Genomic DNA, 19,764 nt, shown 5'->3' on the forward strand with positions numbered 1-19,764 from the left:
TCTCATTTTTTTTTCTAGACTAAAAGAGGCTGTAAAGAAACACAAATGAGCATGATGAATAGATTTTGTCTGAGTCCTTACTGAAAGGAACATATTGTAAAGTAGCATTGTATCACAATAGTCTGAGTGTGAACTTGGAGCTGCTGTTTGTCTTAGCAATCACATTGGCATTGTCCTCAGGCATCTTTTCTTTTAAAACAAATACTGAAATATTAAAAGGTGAAATAAACGAGGCTTGAGATTTGCTTTAAAATACACACAAAGATGATAGATAAGTATGTGAAGCACGTGGTCTGGGATGAATGGCTGGTTTTTAGCTGAGAGAAGAACTTACAAACGTGGCTCTTTGAATTTTTTTAGTTTTAATACAAGTTTGAAAATTTACTTTCTCCCAATTTTTTAAAAACTAATTTTATTATTATCTTTTAAAAACCTTGTAAAGTGGGAGAGGGTGGGTGGCAGGCATGGGGAGGGGGGAGGCAACAGGGGTTTGTTTTTGTTTGTTTTTTTGTTTTTCGGAGGGGAAACTGGGAAAGGAGAAATTCGCATGTAAATAAAGAAAATATCTAAAATAAAAAAAAAAATAAAAACCTTGCAAATAAAATCATCTCAAATTGTGAAAATTCTCATTAAAATAAGCATACATCCAGGCCTGGTGAAGGGTTGTAGTCCCTTCTACTCAGGAAGCTGAGGCAGGAGGACGGAAAGTTCGAGTCTTGCCTGGGAAATTTAGTGAGACATTGTTTCAAAGTAATAAGTAGGTTTGGGATCAGAGACCCCAAGCTCTACATTCAACATGGGGACCACTAAAAAGAAAACAAAGAAGCGGGCAGTGGTGGCGCACGCCTTTAATCCCAGCACTTGGGAGGCAGAGGCACAAGGATCTCTAAGTTCAAGGTCAGCCTGGTCTACAGAGTGAGTGCCAGGGCTAAACAGAGAAACCCTGTCTCCAAACAAACAAACAAAACACAACAATAACAAAACAACAACAAAAAAACTAAACAAAGGAATAGCCAAGGTATAGAGTGGCATGTGTGCCTGCACTGAGCACTGAGGATAACACCTTTGAAGCATACCCCCGAATTACATAGCAAATTAGAAGTAGACTAGGAAGCTGGGCGATGGTGGCGCACGCCTTTAGTCCCAGCACTTGGGAGGCAGAGGCAGGCGGATTTCTGAGTTCGAGGCCAGCCAGCCTGGTCTACAGAGTGAGTTCCAGGACAGCCAGGGCTACACAGAGAAACCCTGTCTCGAAAAACCAAAAAAAAAAAAAAAAAAAAAAAAGTAGACTAGGCGAGACCCTGTCTCAAAATTAATGAAAAGTGCTGAGGAGGTAGCTCTATGGTAGAACTCTGTTGAGAGAACAGGAGCCTCACCTCTCCTCCAACCCTTCTCCTTGACATGATCCTCTACGAACACAGAAAAAGGCAGCTCCTCTCAGGGTTAAGGAGAGGCCTTGGGAATGAACTAGCTGAACAAGACTGGATCTAAGTCGGAACACACCTAGTACCAGCATAGTTTTAGGAAATGAATGATTTGACTCGGAGCAGCACAACGCCTCCAACACCGCAGTGGGTGGAGACCCTGCTGCTGAAAGTCAACGGCCCCCACCCTACCTGGTCAGAAACGTTCCGGCAATTGGCTTTCCATATCAGCCCCGCCTACAGTCTTTCTGACGATTGGCTGCTCTCCTTTTCCTGTTCTGCCCCCTCCAGGCGGCCCGCTGGTTGGCTGCTGGTTTCGGGCCAGCTCCGCCCCTCTCCTTGGTGGCTGTATTAACGCCGCGCTCACTGCCTCGGCCTTTCGGTCCCGGCCTTGGTGGTGAGTGTTCTCTTTGGGAGCGTTTTAGGATGTCCCCGTGTCCCCTCGAGCTTTGCCCGCCCCGAGCTCAGCTGCTCCCGGTGGCCAGAACGGAGGGGTAGAGCAGTTCTCGGCGGCCCGGGGGGCGGGCGGCCGTGCCCAGCCCGGGGCTGCGCGAGACACAAAGCCCACTGTGCCGTCCGACCCGGGCGCCCTGACCACCTCCCTTTTCCCTCCGCAGGCCGACCCACCCGAGCCGGTCCCCACTGCTCAGCCGTGCTGCTGCCTCGGACACAAGCGCAGGTACGTCCCGGCATTGCCCGAAGGAAGGAAGGCCCAGGCCACGTGGCCGAGGTTCCAGGCCTGCTTGTGTTGAGCTGCGTTGGTCTCTCCGCAGTCGCCCTTTCCTGTGCCCTTTTAAGGTTGTCGCGGTACTTTAAGAGGCTAACACAGAAGGGTAAAGGAACTCTCCATAAAACCCAGAGAGGAAAACTGCAACTCCTCTTTGGATCCTGTCTGGAGTTACAGATGAGCCAGAAGCTTCGCTTAAAACTTGAGTGTGCTCATTTTAAGAATCTGGAGATTATAAAAAAAAAAGAATTCATTTGCTTTTCTAGAAATGAGATTTTAGGTCAGTTGGAAAGGATGTGGTTGAGTATTTCCCACTTACGTGAAACATTTATTCTTTTATAGGCTGAAGACTACAAGAAAAGAAACTCGTGAGCTGAGTGCCTCCACGGTGAAGTACTCTTACCTATAGCGACCAGGTTTGCCTGTAACGCATTTTAGGATTAGTGTGGAAGCTGAAGTAGGTGAGGTCCACTTTACAGATAAAGAACGGGGGCCGTGGAAGTATCCTTGAATGGCCTTGTAGTAATTGTGATTACGCTGATGGTGATTTCCTAAAGTTTTTAATCAACATACTAGGATCCTACCCTCCTCCCCTTTTCTGTCTGGCAGTCCTGGAATCAGGTCTACCTGGCTCTGACATGTTGGGGGTTTTGAAGGCACAAACCAAAAGAGGATTTTAAGGATGTTATGCTAGGTCATTAGAGTGTGTCTGGTCTACTTGCTAGGAGTTCTTTGCTTGTAACCAGTCATGTGCTAGCAATTGAGCAATATACAGGTTTTAACCTGTATATTGTTGCCAGTGAGTAATTTTCCATAATCTTAAATAAAGGCTTTTCCTGCATCAATTCCATGGTGGTCTTTTTCTTTTTTTAAGTAGTCACTTGTTTGTTCTTACTGGAGTGTGGGAGTCAGAACCACTGGGGGCAGTCTGTCGCTCCACCATGTGGATCCCTAGGATCAGGCCTGTTGCCAGTCAGCGTTAAGCTGTGGGGTGGTTATATGTCACTTTGGCCTTTCCAAGCTTCTCTGGTGTCTGTGGGTGTTGAACCCACAATTTATATTCATCTAGACTGTGAATGTGATGCTAGAGATCTAACTTGGCCTTGGCCTGTATGGCACCTCTACCTGTGCCTTTAATTTTCAAAACAGGTCTCATTTCAGGGGTACAAAGTTGGGTGAGTTTGCAGGGAGACTCTAGATCAAGATACAGTGTTATCAAGATCAAGATACAAAGTTATCAAGAGGGGTTTTCTTCTAGTAAGTGTTACAATTGTGTCTTTTTTTTGTTTACAATTGTGTCTTAAATATCCATTGTTTCTATTAACACAATAGCTTTAAAGTTTAAAAGTTCTCTGACCAAGTAGACAAAACTCAAGCACATTTTGCTATAACCATATTGGCTACATTGTCAAGAGTATTCATTCACATGTGGCCAGGGACAGCACATTACAGATTTTAGTGTTATAAGATACTCTGTAAACATCTTAATGGCAGCCTGTAGATGTCTCCATAAAGGCCAGATCTTAAGTGGGGTCTGGGCAGAGAGAGGAAGCTGGAGGATGGGACATTAATAAGATGAGCAGGAGTCTACAACTACTTGTCTGTATGTGCGCTAGCCAGAAAAAGGACAAACTGCATTTAATTTAAAGGTATATATAATTTAGAAAAGTTCAAACCATGGCTTGCCATGTAGGACCACTTGCTATTGCAGAAGGCCTGGGTTTGGTTCCCAGCACTTATGGATGCTCACAATCTCTAGGGGGTCTGACATCCCCCTAGAATATACATGTCACCCAAAATCTTAAAATAACTTCAAGACTTCCTCATGTATGCTTTTATGTTACAATTTCAATGCTTAGGTTCCAGTGTTACAGACAACAAAAATGGGAAAGGAAATAGGTATGCATTTGGACTTTTGAGTATGTACTTCAAAATTAAGAATTGAAAATTAAGCCCATTTAGAGTAGAAATTTGAGTAAAAGCAAATGAAGTAATATTTTGCAGGGGTAGAGGACATAAAGGGATCAGTAATTTTAAACTGCTCAAAGTTCTGGGGTCTCTGTAGTCCTGGCTACCCTCAAACTCAAAATTTAGGCTTAAAGGTGTATACTAGAGTGAATGGTACTTCTGGTTTTTGCTGATAAGATTGTCAGAATATCTCTGCCTTCCAGAACCCACTCATTCCTTTGGAGACATTTATTAGTCCAGCTTTGTATTTGTATTGGATGGTTACAGCTTGCAGGTAGCTGGGTGGGCTTGAACATGGGAGACCTGTGTGTATGTGTGTGTTTCTTTTGAGACAGTTTCTCTGTATAGCCTTGGCTGGCCTCAAACTCATAAATCCACCTGCCTCTGCCTCCCAAATGCTGGGACTAAAGGTGTGTGCTACCACTGTCCACCTTCTCTTAGTTTCTCACTCTGAGCTCCCACTTGCTAGGCTCTGGATTAACATCTCTCTGCATTACATTACCACTCCCAGTTTCACAGGCTACATAGATCCATGAAGCCAATGGAAGATATTCAATATGTATTACATGCTGACATTTCCCTAAGACTAATGGAAAAACAACGGCCCTGAATGTATGCCCAAGTTATAGGTTCTTGAATTTGCTTTGGCCTCTGCAAGATCCTCAATGAAGGTACAATAAGGAAGAACAGTTTTTCCAGAAGTGAGTTTAACTTTGCAGCTACTTTTGCCAGTTGGTATGCCTCAAATTTCAGCCCCTCAGTAATTTTATAAATGCTGTCACTGACAGCATTCATTGAGGGCTCTGAAGATTCAACAAAGTTATCAGGCACCGTCAGTGGATCTCAGCTTTCCTAATGCTGGGACCTGTTTAATACAGTTCCCCATAATTCGTTGTTACTTCGTAACTAAATTTATTACTGTTATACTTGCAACTTGAATATCTAATATGCAGGATATGATCTCTGACCCCAGGGGAATCTGGACCCACAGGTTGAGAATCACTGTTAGATGAACCGAGTTACAGCCAATACTAGCAGTAGCTACTATGGTTAATTTCACAAACTGCTCATGAAGGAGTAGAACAGACAAAATACAAATAAGCTGTGGGAAGTTGCAGGCTTAGGGACCATGCAACCCCAGCCTTCATTTTCCTACCTACTAAAGGATATCTACATTTCCCTAATTGTGCAGTGAATAGGGTAGTTGAAATACATGGCGGGACAGCACCACAAACCACACAGAATCTAAGGTAAGATAGTGTCCTAAAAACTATCTTGGGACATTTAGAATGAGCTAGTTTGAGCCAGATGTGTCTATAGTACGTGGCCAAAGGCAGGCTGGTCTGTGAGTTCAAGGACAGGGTGAAAATACACACAAAGAATGAGCTAGTTTGAAGTTAACAGTTTTGATGTAGGAACTCAATGGGAACCTCAAATGCAATAAATTGATATAGTTGGCTTTAAAGTGGATGCTGGTATCTCCAATCTATGTGTGACTGCGTATCTATAATATCCCTGAAACCAATACTGCAAATACCATATTTTTGGAGGTGAATGTAACACTGCAAGCAATATTTTGTAAGCTTTAAATGTTTAACGCCAGTGGTGACGGCTCACACCTTTAGTCCAGCACTTGGGAGGCAGAGGCAGGTGGATTTCTGAGTTGGAGGCTAACCTGGTCTACAGAGTGAGTTCCAGGACAGCCAGGGCTATACAGAGAAACCCTGTCTCGAAAAACCAAAAAAGAAAAAAAAAAAGCTTTAAATGTTTTACTTAGTTCTCATGTTTGTCCCCAAGTGCTGGGCTTAAAGGCATGTGTAGGTATGTTTTTTCTGCAGGTAAGTACTTCCTGCTTACCTGAGGTCACTAGGTCTCCTGGACCATAACAGTTGTAAACAGCCTTGTGGGTGCTATAACCAAAGCTAGTGTCCCCTTTGAGAGCAGCAAACAGTTAACCATTTCCAGACCCCATTTGATTTTTGCTTTTGTCTGCTTTGGAGACAGAATCTCTTGGCACCCTGGTCAGCCTAGAACTCTAGCTGAGGGTGACCTTGATCTTCTGATCCTCCTGTTCACAACCTCCCAGTTTTAACAGTGCTTGGGATCAAACCTAGGGCTTCTTGCATCCTAGGCACTGCCAGCTGAGTTCCCGCCCTGGCTGTCAGAGCATATCTGCCATCCAACCATACATTAATAATGTCCAAAGCATGAATAGTGCGCCATTGTATGCACATGCAACAGATGAATATTGTTTGAAATTATGCTCATCTGTTGATGGACATTTGGACTGGCTCCTTTTGGCTATTGTGAATGTTAATCTATGCATTGATGCCCAAATATCTGTCTGCGTCTTTTCAGTATTTACTGAGAATTAACTTGCCTTACCCAGTATTTCGATTTTTAACCTGAGGAGCCATCCAGCACTACTACAGCTAGCCCACCATCTCACTAGGAGAGCATAAGCACTTCGAGACACTTATGAACCTCCTCACTCAAGGTTTATTGTATTAAGTATAAGGTTCTTAAAGATAATTTGGAATTACTTGCTAAGTAAAGGAATTTGAAGAGAATTACCTTTGGGGGAAGGGGGAGAAGGACTTTGGTTAAGTGTTTGCACAGGAAAGATACTTCAAACTATAAATGTCGCCTTATCCCACTTCAGCAGAAATATGAGCTAGAAAATGACTGGGAGCACCACGAGCAGTTAATACCCCTACCCAGGGTGCCAAGCCCTGCCTCTAGCACTAAATGCTCCAATGGAAACAAGCTCCCTTTTCACAACAAGGGTAGGCTGCGGTGCTTAAGGTGTTGCTTCAGGTCCAGGTGCTGGGATTAGTTGATTAACGGGAGTAACTAATACAATGAGGAGATGAAATACCTCCGGGGCCAATAAAAGTTGCAAGGGTTCGCGGGATGTGAAGACACTGGTAGCCACACCTGCCAATCACCGTTTGGGGAGACTCTGGTGCATGTGATTGGTTAGATCCGAGTTCCAACTCCAGCCACTCTGCCTGAATCCCGCCCCGCCATAGTTCCTGCCCTCTGCTGACAGCTGGAGAAGGAAGTGACTGGGCCCGAGCTTCCTGTTGGAATCCGGGTTACAGTAAAGTTCTGGTTTCTGAGGCACATTTCACGCAAATCTGACGTCCTGCCTCCTCCCATTCAGCTTTCTGCCTTGTTTCCTACTCTCACACAGTCCAAAGCAAGGTGGGGATTTTTACCTGTGCCTGGGGAAGATGGATCACCTAGACCTTGTCAACTCATTTCTCTTGAAGCCTTCTTAGCTCTATATGCGTACATCTTCTGTGAGTTGATCCCGTGGGCGTTGGAATATAGGCAATTACAACCGAACATTAAATCATTAAAATAGCACCCAACAGAGTTCTTCACATTTTTCAAGAACTCAGAAGACAGTAAGTAAGACAATTCCCATCATGCGGGCTGTCTCTCCACCCACGGTAGGGTAGTCTTCCTATCCTTCGGGTGGCCCTTGCTTTACATCCATCCTGCTTACTCCTGCAAGCAGCCTGGCTAGGCTTCTCCTGCAGTAATCTCATTAATGCAAATCTGATCATGTCTCTTAAACCTGACTTGAGTCTTTCAAATGTCAAATCCTGCAATCCCTTGCTGCTTATAGGTTCCCGCAGACACTTTATTCCACTGTAACAGGTGACAGGTAAATATACAGAAAATTAATGAAGTCAGTATGTTCAAATTTCACAAATAAATCACACTCAGGATCGAATATAACCAGCATCCTGGAACATTTCCCCTCAGATACCTAACCACTGTCCTTCACCCTGGAAACCATACTCTGCTAGTACTAGCTTTGTGTTTATGCAGGGCAAGGCATAGCAAAGTGCATTTTGGTTTTGGTTTCTTTAGCTATTTTGAGGTACACCCACAGTTTTTGTAGTTTGATCATGAGGATGCATTGTATTCCATTATGTGAATACAGTAAAAAGGTATCCAGATAAATGTTGATAGTAGCTGGAGTCGTTTACATTTTGAAGCTATTAGAACACTGCTTCTGTGGCCCTCACGATGACATTGTTAGAAGCATGAGACATGGTGAGAGTATCTCTTGGTCAGATGCCAACAGACAGAAGTCTTGAATCAAGGTTATGGCCGTGCTCACATTTATTGGATATATTTAATGTTTTCCAAAGTGTGTTTTCACACTCTCGTTAGCAACATATGGGAGCTGAAGTTCAATGTTCCCATCAACACTTTTTTTTTCATTTTGATGGGTGATAATCAAGTTGCCTACGTTTTCAATTTGCATCTCTACGATAATTAAGTTGAACACTTGTTTTATTCCCTTGTTTAGCTTGAGACTGTCAGATATAGTCCAGGCTGGCCCAGAATGCATCATGTACCTGAGGATGACTTTACAAAACAAACTAGGGGCTGGTGAGATGGCTCAGTGGGTAAGAGCACTGACTGCTCTTCCGAAGGTCCTGAATTCAAATCCCAGCAATCACATGGTGGCTCACAACCACCCATAATGAGATTTGATGGCGCCCTCTTTCTGGTGTCTGAAGACAGATACAGTGTACTTAGATATAATAATAAATCTTTGAAAAAAGAAAACCCCTAAAACTAAAGTATATATTTAAAAAACATACAAGCAAGCAACCATTTACTTATAGGGGGAGGGAAGGTTCATATGTGCAGGTCAGAGGGCAACACCAAGTAAATCAGCTCTACCCTATTCTAGGGTTCTGGGGATGGATTCAGGTCATCAGGCTTGGCAGCAAGGGTGTTTTCTGCTGATCCATCTACCCACAACGATTTGGGTCTGTTGACACTTCTCTATACAGATATGCACCACCATCCTAGCTCACTGAGCCCCTTCTTCTCTGCTTAGAAGATACTCAGAAATTACTCTGGGAGGCATTTGCTAAAGCTCTTTTGTGCCACATGCCCCCCCTCCCATTTTTTTTTTTCCTGAATGTTTTGTATCTTCCTACCATTTTGACTATGGAACAACAAATTTTAAATAGAATTAAATCCTTTAAACTGACCACATACATTCTGTTGCCAATACTTTATAAAACTGGTTATATGATATGTCCATCCCTCCCTCTATCCATCTTAACACTTGCATTTCAAAGTAAATTGCCAGTAGCAGTGCCTGCTAAGTCCTGTAAATACTTCTTTCTGCATGTACATTTTTTTTAACTGGATCCCAGTGTAAGGTCTCTTTTGATGTAAAAATGAACAGAACATTCACAAATAGTTAGCATGACAAATTTGAATATGCATTTACTTGTGAAACCAGAATTTCTTTTTTTTAAAAAAAATTATTTATTTATTATATATGAGTAAACTGTAGCTGTCTTCAGGCACAAACTAGAGAAGTGCATCTGATTCCATTACAGATGGTTGTGAGCCACCATGTGGTTGCTGGGATTTGAACTCAGGACCTCTGGAAGAACAGTCAGTGCATAAGTATAAATCCATTTACTGAGGCATGGACACACTAAATTCTTTTATACTCAACCTTTCCAACATGATGGATTTGGAAGTGATTCAATACTTTTCAGACCATCAACATAATCAATGCCTTAAATGTATCTATCACTCCCTGCCACCCTCTTTATTAACATCATGATTCAGATCTTGTCCCTCGGCAACATTTTAGCACTGAAAAGCTTTTCTTTCTTCAAGATAGTGTCTGCCGTTGTACCCCAGGCAGGCTTCAAACTCTCAGTAGCCCACCTTAGCTTCCTCAGTGCTAGGGTGGCAGGTGTGAACTGCCTTGCCTGGCTCTGTAAAGCTTTCATAATGTGGATATGCTGATTCAGTGCTGTAAGTGTGAAACCTCAGTGCTGGGTGGCTGAAGAAGGAGGATCTCAAGTCTGAGGCCAGAGTGAGATACATAGTGAGTGCTTCAAACCACGAAGGTCAAAAAGAGCCGATGAGATGGCTCAGCAGGTTTTATTGTAAGGCACTTGGTGCCAAGCTTGACAGCCTGGCTTTGATCCTGGGGACACACATGGTAGAGGGGGAGAATCGGACTTCTGAAAGTTGTCCTTGGACCTTCACACTTACTCTGTGCTGTACACAAAGTACATGAATATGCATGGAGGCGTACAGACACTAAATAAATGAACAAACAAACAAGTGTAATCAACCAGTCAATGGTGGTGCACGCCTTTAATCCCAGCACTTGGGAGGCAGAGGCAGGAAGATTTCTGAGTTCGAGGCCAGCCTGGTCTGCAGAGTGAGTTCCAAGACAGCCAGGGCTACACAGAGAAACCCTGTCTTGAGAAAAAAAAAAAAGTGCAATTAAAATAACATTTTAAACGTGCTGAGACAGGTGTGGTGGTGGCCCATGCCTTTAGTCCCAGCATTTGGGAGGCAGAGGCAGGCAAATCTTTGTGAGTTCGAGGCCAGCCTGGTCTACAGCAGAATGAGTTCCAGGACAGCCAGAGAAACATAGTGCCTGTCTCTCAAAAAATAAAATAAAACGAATGATTGTGCAGTTATTGACTGCACAGAAGGCAGCATGGATAGAGTACACTTCAGTTTTCTCTGCAAGCTTTTGAGAGTAGCCATGCTCTGGAAGACAGTCTAGAGGTTTTCTGTCATAGCTGCATGCTCCTGAGTTTAGTGGTGAGGTGCTTTTCAAAATATCTACACAGGGGCTGGAGAGATGGCTCAGCAGTTAAGAGCACCTGGTACTCTTCCAGAGGACCTGGGTTTGGTTCACAGAATCCATATGGTGGCTCACAACCAACTGTACCTCCAGTTCCAAGGGATCCAACACTCTCTTCTGATTTCCATGGTACCACATATGTGTGTAGTACACATATATACCTTAGGGCAAAGCAGTTATGTCATGAAATAAATAAATCTTAAAATTAAGAATATTCATGTTAAAGTTGTTCTTATAAGAAATTCAGAGTACAGTTTCTTGGTAAGCAGAACACTCTAGAATCACACTGGTTGAAGGCATGCCATGCCAATGTAGTTATTGCCACAAATAGTAGTAATTCTCATGTCTGCTATAATGTGTACCTTGAAGCAGTGTGTGTGTGTGTTATTTTACAGTTATAGATAAATAAATAAGATACCAAGTTATTTTGCATTTGGACTTTTAGAAATAAAAAGACCACGCTGGGCAGTGGTGTGCACGCCTTTAATCCCAGCACTTGGGAGGTAGAGGCAGGCGGATTTCTGAGTTTGAGGCCAGCCTGGTCTACAGAGTGAGTTCCAGGACAGCCAAGGCGGCACAGAGAAACCCTGTCTCGAAAAAAAAAAAAAAATACCAGCTGGGTGGTGGTGGTATACGACTTTAATCTAGCACTCAGGAGTCCCAGGCAGGTGGATCTCTGAGATCAAGGCCATCCTGCTCAACAGAATGAGTTTCTGCAGCCAGAGCTACAGAAAAGCCAAAGAAACCCTGTCTCAAAAAAGAAAAAGAAAAAAAGAAAAGAAAAGAAAAACTAAACAAACAAACAAACAAACAAAAACAAAGAATCAGAGTGTAGCTGCTACTAGCCATGGGTTAACTATTCAGTTTGTTCAAGTAGAAGACTAACTATTGGTACGTAAATAGGCCCACACTCTAATCCTGAAGCCTTATATGGCAAAGGGGCTTTGCAGATGCAGTTCTACTCAAGAGCTTGAGAAGGGACAACTGTTTTCAGTTACCTATAAGAAGGTATAAAAGTAGCTTTTATTCTTCAGATGTAATTGATGTCTCAGAGGCTTACTGCTGAATAAGCTCTTTCTAGCTCTTTCTGAATTCGGGCTGGCTGGTTTAACTCAGCTGTTCAAACCTATCTCCAAGTTGCTTGATTCAAATTGGCTTCTTTTGACTTCTAGCTAAGTTACTCTGCTTGGAAAAACTGCCTTTGAATTCCACAAACTGAAATGCTCTGAACTACAGTGAGCATAACTGCACTCAACTGAACTGCACTCACCAAGCTTTCCTCCATCCTGACTCACTCTGGGCCGCTCTTAAGTAGCCTCTCTTCCTGTCTGCTCTTGTGAAAGTTGGCCATCTTCTACCTCTGACTTATTCTGTCAAATCTTTCTCTGATTCGTCACTTTGTCTGCCCCTCAATGAGAGTCACTTTCGAAAATGGCTGCTTCCTTCTACAAACTAACTTTACCTTTATTGCTTTCGATTAAAGGTGAGTACTACGGGTGTGTCTGTATTTCAGTCAGAGGGATTAAAGGCGTGTTAGTCTAGCTGTATCGTACAGACCTAGAAGGTTTTTGGACATGATCCCTTGCCAGAGCAGCCTTGCTGTTTGATTAAAATTCCTCTCTTCAAGAAGATTTTACCACAGGACAGAAGACAATGCAATGACTAAGGTAAGGGGGGGGGCTTTGGGCTATGCCGATGTCTTTGAAACTTGAAAAAGGAACCTCTAACCAAGAAACACAAAGACCACAGTTCTTAACTCTGGGACAGGTAAAGAAACACATTGTCCCCTAGTACCTCTACAGAGTATGTCCTGGAAGAGACCTTGATGTTGGCTCAGTTAAACTGATTTTGGACTCCTTGTCTCCAGGCTGTAAAATAATGCAATATACTGCTTTAAGGAACATGCATGCTATAACAGCCAGGGGAATTAATACTGTCTATGGCTGCGGCCACACTGGTATAACACACCTCAAATCAGTGTGGTTCTAGAGTCTTCTGATTGCTAAAGAAGAATATGTGGCAAATCTCATGAACTGTTTCTTTATGTGCAGACACACTTACATGCGTACAAAATCAATTTATCATAGAGTGCTTTGTGAAGGACAAGCATGCCTGCTAATGACATCCACCATAGCAGAACCTCAGAACTACAATCCATGAGGGCTCCTTTGCCAATGTCATCCATTGCTTTTCATCAGTCAAGACCACACGTAAATGGCCTCATTTTTTTTTTTCTCACGAAATCTGATACCAAAGAGAGATGTTTTCGTTCATCTTTCTTTTTGGAATACCAGAAACATCAGGTCAGATGCAATTCACACTTCTCTTGATAACTTTTTGTCATTTAAGAATTAGTGACTGGGTAGTGGCACAAATCCTTAATCCTAGCACTCAGGAAGCAAAGACAGGCTGACCTCTGAGTTCGAGGCCAGCCTGGTCTACAGAGCGACTTCCAGGAAAGCCAGGGCTATGCAGGGAAATATTGTCTTGAAGGATAAGGAGGAGGAAGAGGAGGAGGAGGAGGAGGAGGAGGAGGGGAGGGAGGAGGGGGAGGGGGAGGGGGAGGAAATAGTGACTCAGACATAAACACAAACCTTTTCTGTCATTCTTCCTCATAAGCGCCCCTAAGTGTAGAATCCAAACAGCTACTTCTGTTGCTCATTAAACTCCCTGGATATTCAGAAAAGGAAAGAAATAGAGGTGAGATGACTCAGCTTTGTTTACATCCACGTGCAGCTAGGCAGGCCTGCATCAAAGGTGTTGGGTGATGTAGACACCTTTAATCTTGCCTTCAAAAGGCTCTCTCTGCACAATGGTCCTTACAGCAGAGCTCTGCAGGTTTTAGCTCCAGGCCCCACGTGTCTACACTCGTGAGGGGTGTAAGAGCAGCTGCCAGTTGTTACAAGGTGTAAAGACTGCTTCCTTTGAGGATGGTGTGAGGAGCTGGTGTGGTGCTGTGCACTTTAATCCCTGTGATGATGGTTGAGAAAGGGTGATTGCTGAAGATCTGAGGCCACTCTGGGCTTCCCAATGAGTTCAAGACCAGCTTAGGATACACGGTGAGATCCTGTCTCTGAAAGACCCAAATGAACAACTATACAAACAAATTAATTTTGAAAATGCAAGTATGGGCTGTTGAAACGGCTTAGGATCACTGTCCTTCCATAGGACCTGAGCTTAGTCTGTTAGACACGTTACAACTACCTCTAAGTATAGTTTCAGAGGATCCGATGGCCTCTTCTAGCCTTCACAGGCACCATCTTCATGTGTGTGCACACACGTGCGCGCGCGCGCACACACACACACATATACACACACACACATAAAAACACAATAAAACTTAAAAAAATATAAATACATGTTCTAGTGCTTTGACTAGGAATGACCCCATAGGCTCATATAGTTGAATGCTTGATCATTAGGGAGTAGCACCTCTTGACAGGGATTAAGAGGTGTGGTGGAGGAAGTATGTCATTGGGGGTGGGCTTTGGAATCCTGCAGCTCCAGATGTAGAATTCTCAGCTTCTTCTTCAGCAGCTTCTCCAGCAGCATGTCTGTGTGCTTTGCTGTCTTGCTGCCCACAAGGATGATAATGGACTAAACCTCTGAACTATTAGGCAGGCCCAGTTAAATGCTTTCTTTTATAAGAGGTGCTGTGGTCATGGTGTCTCTTCACAGCAACAGAACACTGACTCTGATTGGATAATATTATAAGGAAAACAATCACCAGTGAACAAACTATTAATCTTTACTGAAATAAAGCATCCTATATTATTCTCCTGACACTCTGAATCTAGCTGGGAAAGGAAGTTAGCAGATACCCAATGGCTGTGTGTGTGTGTGTGTGTGTGTGGTGTCTCTGTGTGTGTCGGGGGGATTGGGGGAGGTGTGGTATGTGGTGTGTGTGTGTATGTGTGTGTGGTGTCTCTGTGTGTGTTGGGGGGATTGGGGGAGGTGTGGTATGTGGTGTGTGTGTGTGTGTGTGTGTGTGTGTGTGTAGTGTGGTGAGGTGGGTGTGTGTATGCGTGTGTTATATGTGTGTGGTGTGTGTGTATATGTGTTAAAGTGTATGTGATGCTGGCATTTTGGAGGTGGCAGAGGAGGGAACAGAAGTTCAAGGACATTATTGGCTACACAGGGAGTTTGAGGCTAGCCTGGGTTTCATGAAATGCTGTCTCAAGGAAATAAATGTTGTATAACATAAAACATACCCTTTTTACCATTTATAAGCATACAATTCTATGGCATTAAGTATACACACAATGTCATGCAACTACTCCTCATTTCCAGAAGGTTTTCAACCTTCCAAATTGAAAACTCTGCACTCATTAAATACATCTCCCCGGGTCCCCTTAACTTAACTAGTCTACTTCCTGTCCCCAAGAGTTTGACCATGCTAACTGCTACAAGCTGGAGCATACATTTTGTTCTTCTTTGCCCTATTTCACTCAGCCAAGGTTTACCATGTTGTGGCATGTGTCAGAATGCTCTTCCTTGTTAAAGCTAGATAATGTCCCACTGTATTGTGCACCACATTTTGTCTACCTGTTTGTTCATTGATGGGTATCAGGGTTCCTCCTTTGGGCTAGTGAACAGTGCTGGGATGAATGTTGTTTATATGTAACTTACAGAACACGTCCTTGCTTATTGTATTGTGTGTATTAATTGTACATGTAGGTTTTACAAACCTCTAATCTGGAACTTGTATAATATAGGTAATAGATTGGCTTTGTGTTTCTGTTTGTGTCCTTGTTTTTCATTGAGACATGGTCTTACAAAGTCACTCTGGCTGTTCTGGAACTCACTCTGTAGACTAGGCTGGCCTCAAATTTACAGAGATCTGTTTGCTTCTGCCTCTCAAATGCTGAGATTAGAAAGGTGTGCACCATCATACACAGAAGGAACTAGCTTTAAGGCTCCTTTGGGTTGCCAGTTATAAACCCTGGTCATCCCTTTGAGTTCCCTGGGGCTTGAAATCTTCACCACTCTGGGCCACACTCCAGATCAACTGTGTCAGGGTCCTTGGAAGTAGGACTCAGGCATTAGTGTCAGTTGGAAATCTTACCAAGTGATTCAAATGTACAGACGAGTTTGAGCATTACTGCCCTAAAAATTAATTAGTGAGCACTTGTTATGGCTGGGGTATAAAATGTTCCCCATGGACTCATTTGCTGAATGCTTGGTCCCCCGCTGTTGGCAATGTTCTAGAGCATTAGTTCTGAATCTGTTAAGCGGTGGAGACTGGGCGAAGCAGGTCACTGGGCTGAGCCTCTGGGGGAAACTTGTCCCTGTCTCTCCCTCTCTCTCTCACTCCTTCCCCTCCCTTCCATCCCTCCCTTTCTGCTTCCTGTCAGTCAGAAGGCTTACCTCTGTCATGAGTTCCAGTTTCCAGAATGTTCTGTCCAAGTGCATGGAACTAAGCATGCACAGACTGAACACTCCAAATCTGTGAGCTAAATAAGCCTTCCCTCCTTTCTGTTGTCCACTTGGGTATTTTGGTCACTGAAATGCAGAGGTAACATAATACTGTCTCACCTGCTGTGTTCTCTTTCCCTGCTGTTAGTGGACGGGCCATTCCACTGGCCTGCCCTCAGGGACCTAGCAACTGCTTAGGTCATCACCTGCCACTCACTGCCAGGTGTGCAGGTGTGTGCTGCAGATAGAAAACTGCCAGCCACCTAGTGCGAGCTTTCCCTGCCTCTTCCCTCCTGGCTCTGCTCCTGTCTGTCTGCCGGTCCACACATCCACTTGTCTGCCTCTATCCCTTTCTCAGGCCCTCAATCCTCTTTCCTCCCCAATTAACTTCTTTTACACCAGGTCTGTTGCACAGCGTAATTGCTCAGAGGCACACCCTGGCATGGCCCTGCCGAAAGTACCCCCTCACCACATTACATTTCATAATGCCTACACATCCCATAGTATACCACGGACTTCCAGACCTTCTAACCCAATTGAGTTGAACTGACTTCACTTTCTTACCTGTAAGACCCTCCAGCCAGCGTACCGAATGCCTATAATTTAAGATCAGAGAAGTTGATATGGTGGCATACACCCGCAATCCCAGCACTTAGGAGGCTGAGGCAGGAAGATTATGAGTCCAAGATCAGCCTGGGGTACACAGTAAGACAATGTCTGGTCTGGCAAAGCCCATCATCAACACCAAAGAAGAACATGTGGCAAGTTTCTGAGCAAGCTGATGCTCACAATAAAGATAACAGGCTCTGTCAGAGGGTTGGTGGATCCTGTATGCTGAAATGTGTACAACAAACCAGGAATGAGGCTCTAGACATGTTAACTTCAGCAGTAAAAATTAATTCTAACACAATTAGCATTTACTGCTGCTTGTGAATATGTAAAGTATTCAGAACCGTTCCTGCCACGTAGCAAATGCCATCTCAGTTCTGGCTTTTAGATGCACTAATGGGAGTCTTTGAGAAGGGAATTGATTACATGGGACATTGTTTCTTGGCCTTTGGCTAAGATCTAAGATGAATATTTGAAGAGTATGCTCCTCAGCGCAGTGAGACTGTCTTAGTTAAGGTTTCTTTTGCTTATAAAGAAGCAACATGACCTTTGCAACTCTTATAAAGAAAAACACTTAATTGGGGCTGGCTTACAGTTTTCAGAGGTTCAGTCCATTGTCATCATGGTGGGAAGCATGGCAGCATCCAGGCAGGCATGGTGCTGGAGCAGGAGCTGAGAGTTCTACATCCAGATCAACAGGCAGCAGGAAGTAAACTGGCTTGAGTTTCAAAGACCTCAAAACCCACTCTCACAGTGACATACTTCCTCCAACAAGGCTACACCTCTAATAGTGCCATCCCTAATAGGTCAAGCATTCAAACACATGAGTCTATGGAGGCCAAATCTATTCAAAACACCAGAGACAGGAGTAAGTAAAAGAGACCGATTGAATGGCTAGATGCACCAGAAGTGAAGCCCAAGACTAAATATTTTATGTCTGTTTATATGTGAATTCATATAAAACCGGTATGTTAGTACAAAGATAAATATAAATATATAGAGATTATGTCTATTAAAAAGTCATACGAAGGGGAGAGGTATGTAGCTTGATTAGAGGCTTACATAGTTACATAGTACATAGTAGGCCTGGGTCTGAACCCAGCACTATAGAGGAAAAAATATCCCTATGTAAAAGTAAGCGAATTTGAATAGAAGAGAATATACAAAAGGAAGGCTATTAATAGTTTTTAGAGTCAATTATGCAAGCAATTAGAGAATTTCAGTGGTTTCATAAAATTTTACTACAGTGAATTAAAATATAGAAACACACACTGCTATATTGTTCCAAGCTTAAATGAATGAAAAATTCCTAGGGAATGATTGTTTTGAGGTTTGATTGTTTGTTTGTTTTCCATCAGGCTCCTGGCTGGCCTGGAGCCCACAGAGATCCACCTGTGCCCTTGGTGGGATTAAAATGTGCCACATGCTCAGCAGGAACAATTTGTATAATACAGTTGGAAGAAAGTCATTTTCTAGCCACTTTGAGGATTTCAATGGAGAGATACTGGAGGATCTGAGTAGGTACTTTATGATTTTCATTGTCTCTAAATGGAAACAAAATAACCAATAATAATATATGAGGGGGTGGCAAGGTAGTTCAGCTGGTAAAAGGCTTGTCTTCCAGCCTGCAAACCTAAGTTTGACCCCCAGGATTCAGATAGTGAAAGGAAGGTTGACCCTTTATTCACCCTCTGATCTCTGCACATGTCTGCACGTGCACAAACACACAAACAAATAAACATAATTACAACAACTCTTAAAGAGTACATGATGTTTGAAAGATCAGGATAAGGTCTTAGAGATGACAGTAGGTTCAGAGCTCTTGCTCCACACATATGAGGACCTGAGTTCTAATAGCCAGCACCCAAAACTAGGAAAAGCTCCTTTGTGCCTGTAATCCCAGGGCTGGGAGCAGAGTTGGGGCAGAAAGACTGCCAGGACTTGCTGGTGGCCAGACTCACCAAAATTTAACACAAAATGCTGAGTGTTGGGTTTAGTGAAAGCCCCCTGTTTCAAGGGATTAAGAGCAGGGCATCTGAAGACTTCTTTTTACATCCCCACCCAGCCACTACACACCCCACATATCACACACACCACCAGACAATACACCACATACCACATATCACACACCATATGCCACATACACACACACCACATATCACACATCACACACCATACACCACGCATATGCCACACACACACAGGCAAACATGCTCGCATACACCAAAACCAAACCAAAAATAACCTTTCCCACCCAAACCAAACCAAACAACCCTTTCAAATATCCTGGTGGAGTCTCCAAACTTCCTAACCGGTGCTCTCTCTGACCCGGCCCTCTGCCTGCTCTCTTGCCTTCCTGGGAGCCCATCCTGCAGCCTGGTAGGACGGGGTCCTTTTAGAGATTTTTTTTTTAAGATTTATTTTATATATGTGAATACACTGTAGCTGTCTTCAGATACACCAGAAGAGGGCATCCAATCTCATTATAGAAGGTTGTGAGCCACCATGGGATTGGGTTGCTGGGATTTGAACTCAGGACCTCTGGAAGAGAACTCAGTGCTCTTAATCACTAAGCCATCTCTCCAGCCCATGACAATTCTCATCGTGTCACACTCCAGATCACCTTCCCACACCGCTTACATAAAATCCAAATCTCTAGGTCTACTCGGCCTCCCGAGACCCCTCTCCTCCCCCGAGCCAGCATCACTCTTCAGCCCAGCTGATCCCTCTGCCCCACAATATTCATCCTCAGCCCACTTTACAAGACGGGATCCTTTTTATCTGTCAAGTCTCAGCTTAAACCGTTCTCCCCTCTAAAAGCCATATGCAAGCTCCACATTTAAATTAGGCAAAGATGCTCAATGCTTTTCTGTATGGCCACCACTGGCACTTGTTATTCAGTCCACACTCCCAGAACTCAAGGAGACCAGGCTCTAGTATCATCATGCTCATCTTTA

The 19,764-nt window shown here is 43.6% G+C and overlaps 1 protein-coding gene, 1 long non-coding RNA gene and 1 other non-coding gene across 6 annotated transcripts in view; 2 read left to right on the forward strand and 1 right to left on the reverse strand.

Moving 5' to 3' along the window:
- Usp46 (ubiquitin specific peptidase 46) overlaps nucleotides 1-1,967 on the reverse strand; it is a 96,584-nt gene extending 94,617 nt beyond the window's left edge. For 2 of the 3 annotated variants that reach the window (XM_031342727.1, XM_031342725.1), the window contains exon 1: nucleotides 1,617-1,967. The gene's annotated coding sequence lies outside the window, so the exon portion shown is untranslated. The remainder of the gene's footprint in view (nucleotides 1-1,616) is intronic. The other variant, XM_031342724.1, reaches the window with a different exon arrangement.
- LOC116071253 lies at nucleotides 1,700-2,996 on the forward strand. 2 transcript variants are annotated; one of them, XR_004110789.1, is made up of 4 exons: nucleotides 1,701-1,821; nucleotides 2,042-2,103; nucleotides 2,494-2,652; nucleotides 2,981-2,996. It is a non-coding gene; the product is annotated as an uncharacterized LOC116071253 (long non-coding RNA). The 2 variants fall into 2 exon arrangements; XR_004110788.1 differs by having other exon boundaries at nucleotides 1,700-1,821; nucleotides 2,494-2,996.
- Nucleotides 2,210-2,330, forward strand: LOC116071858. Its single transcript, XR_004111205.1, has one exon. It is a non-coding gene; the product is annotated as a small nucleolar RNA SNORA26 (small nucleolar RNA).
- Nucleotides 2,997-19,764: the final 16,768 nt, after the last annotated feature.

Source organism: Mastomys coucha, unplaced genomic scaffold (genome assembly GCF_008632895.1).
Source record: "Mastomys coucha isolate ucsf_1 unplaced genomic scaffold, UCSF_Mcou_1 pScaffold22, whole genome shotgun sequence".
NCBI lineage: Eukaryota > Metazoa > Chordata > Mammalia > Rodentia > Muridae > Mastomys > Mastomys coucha.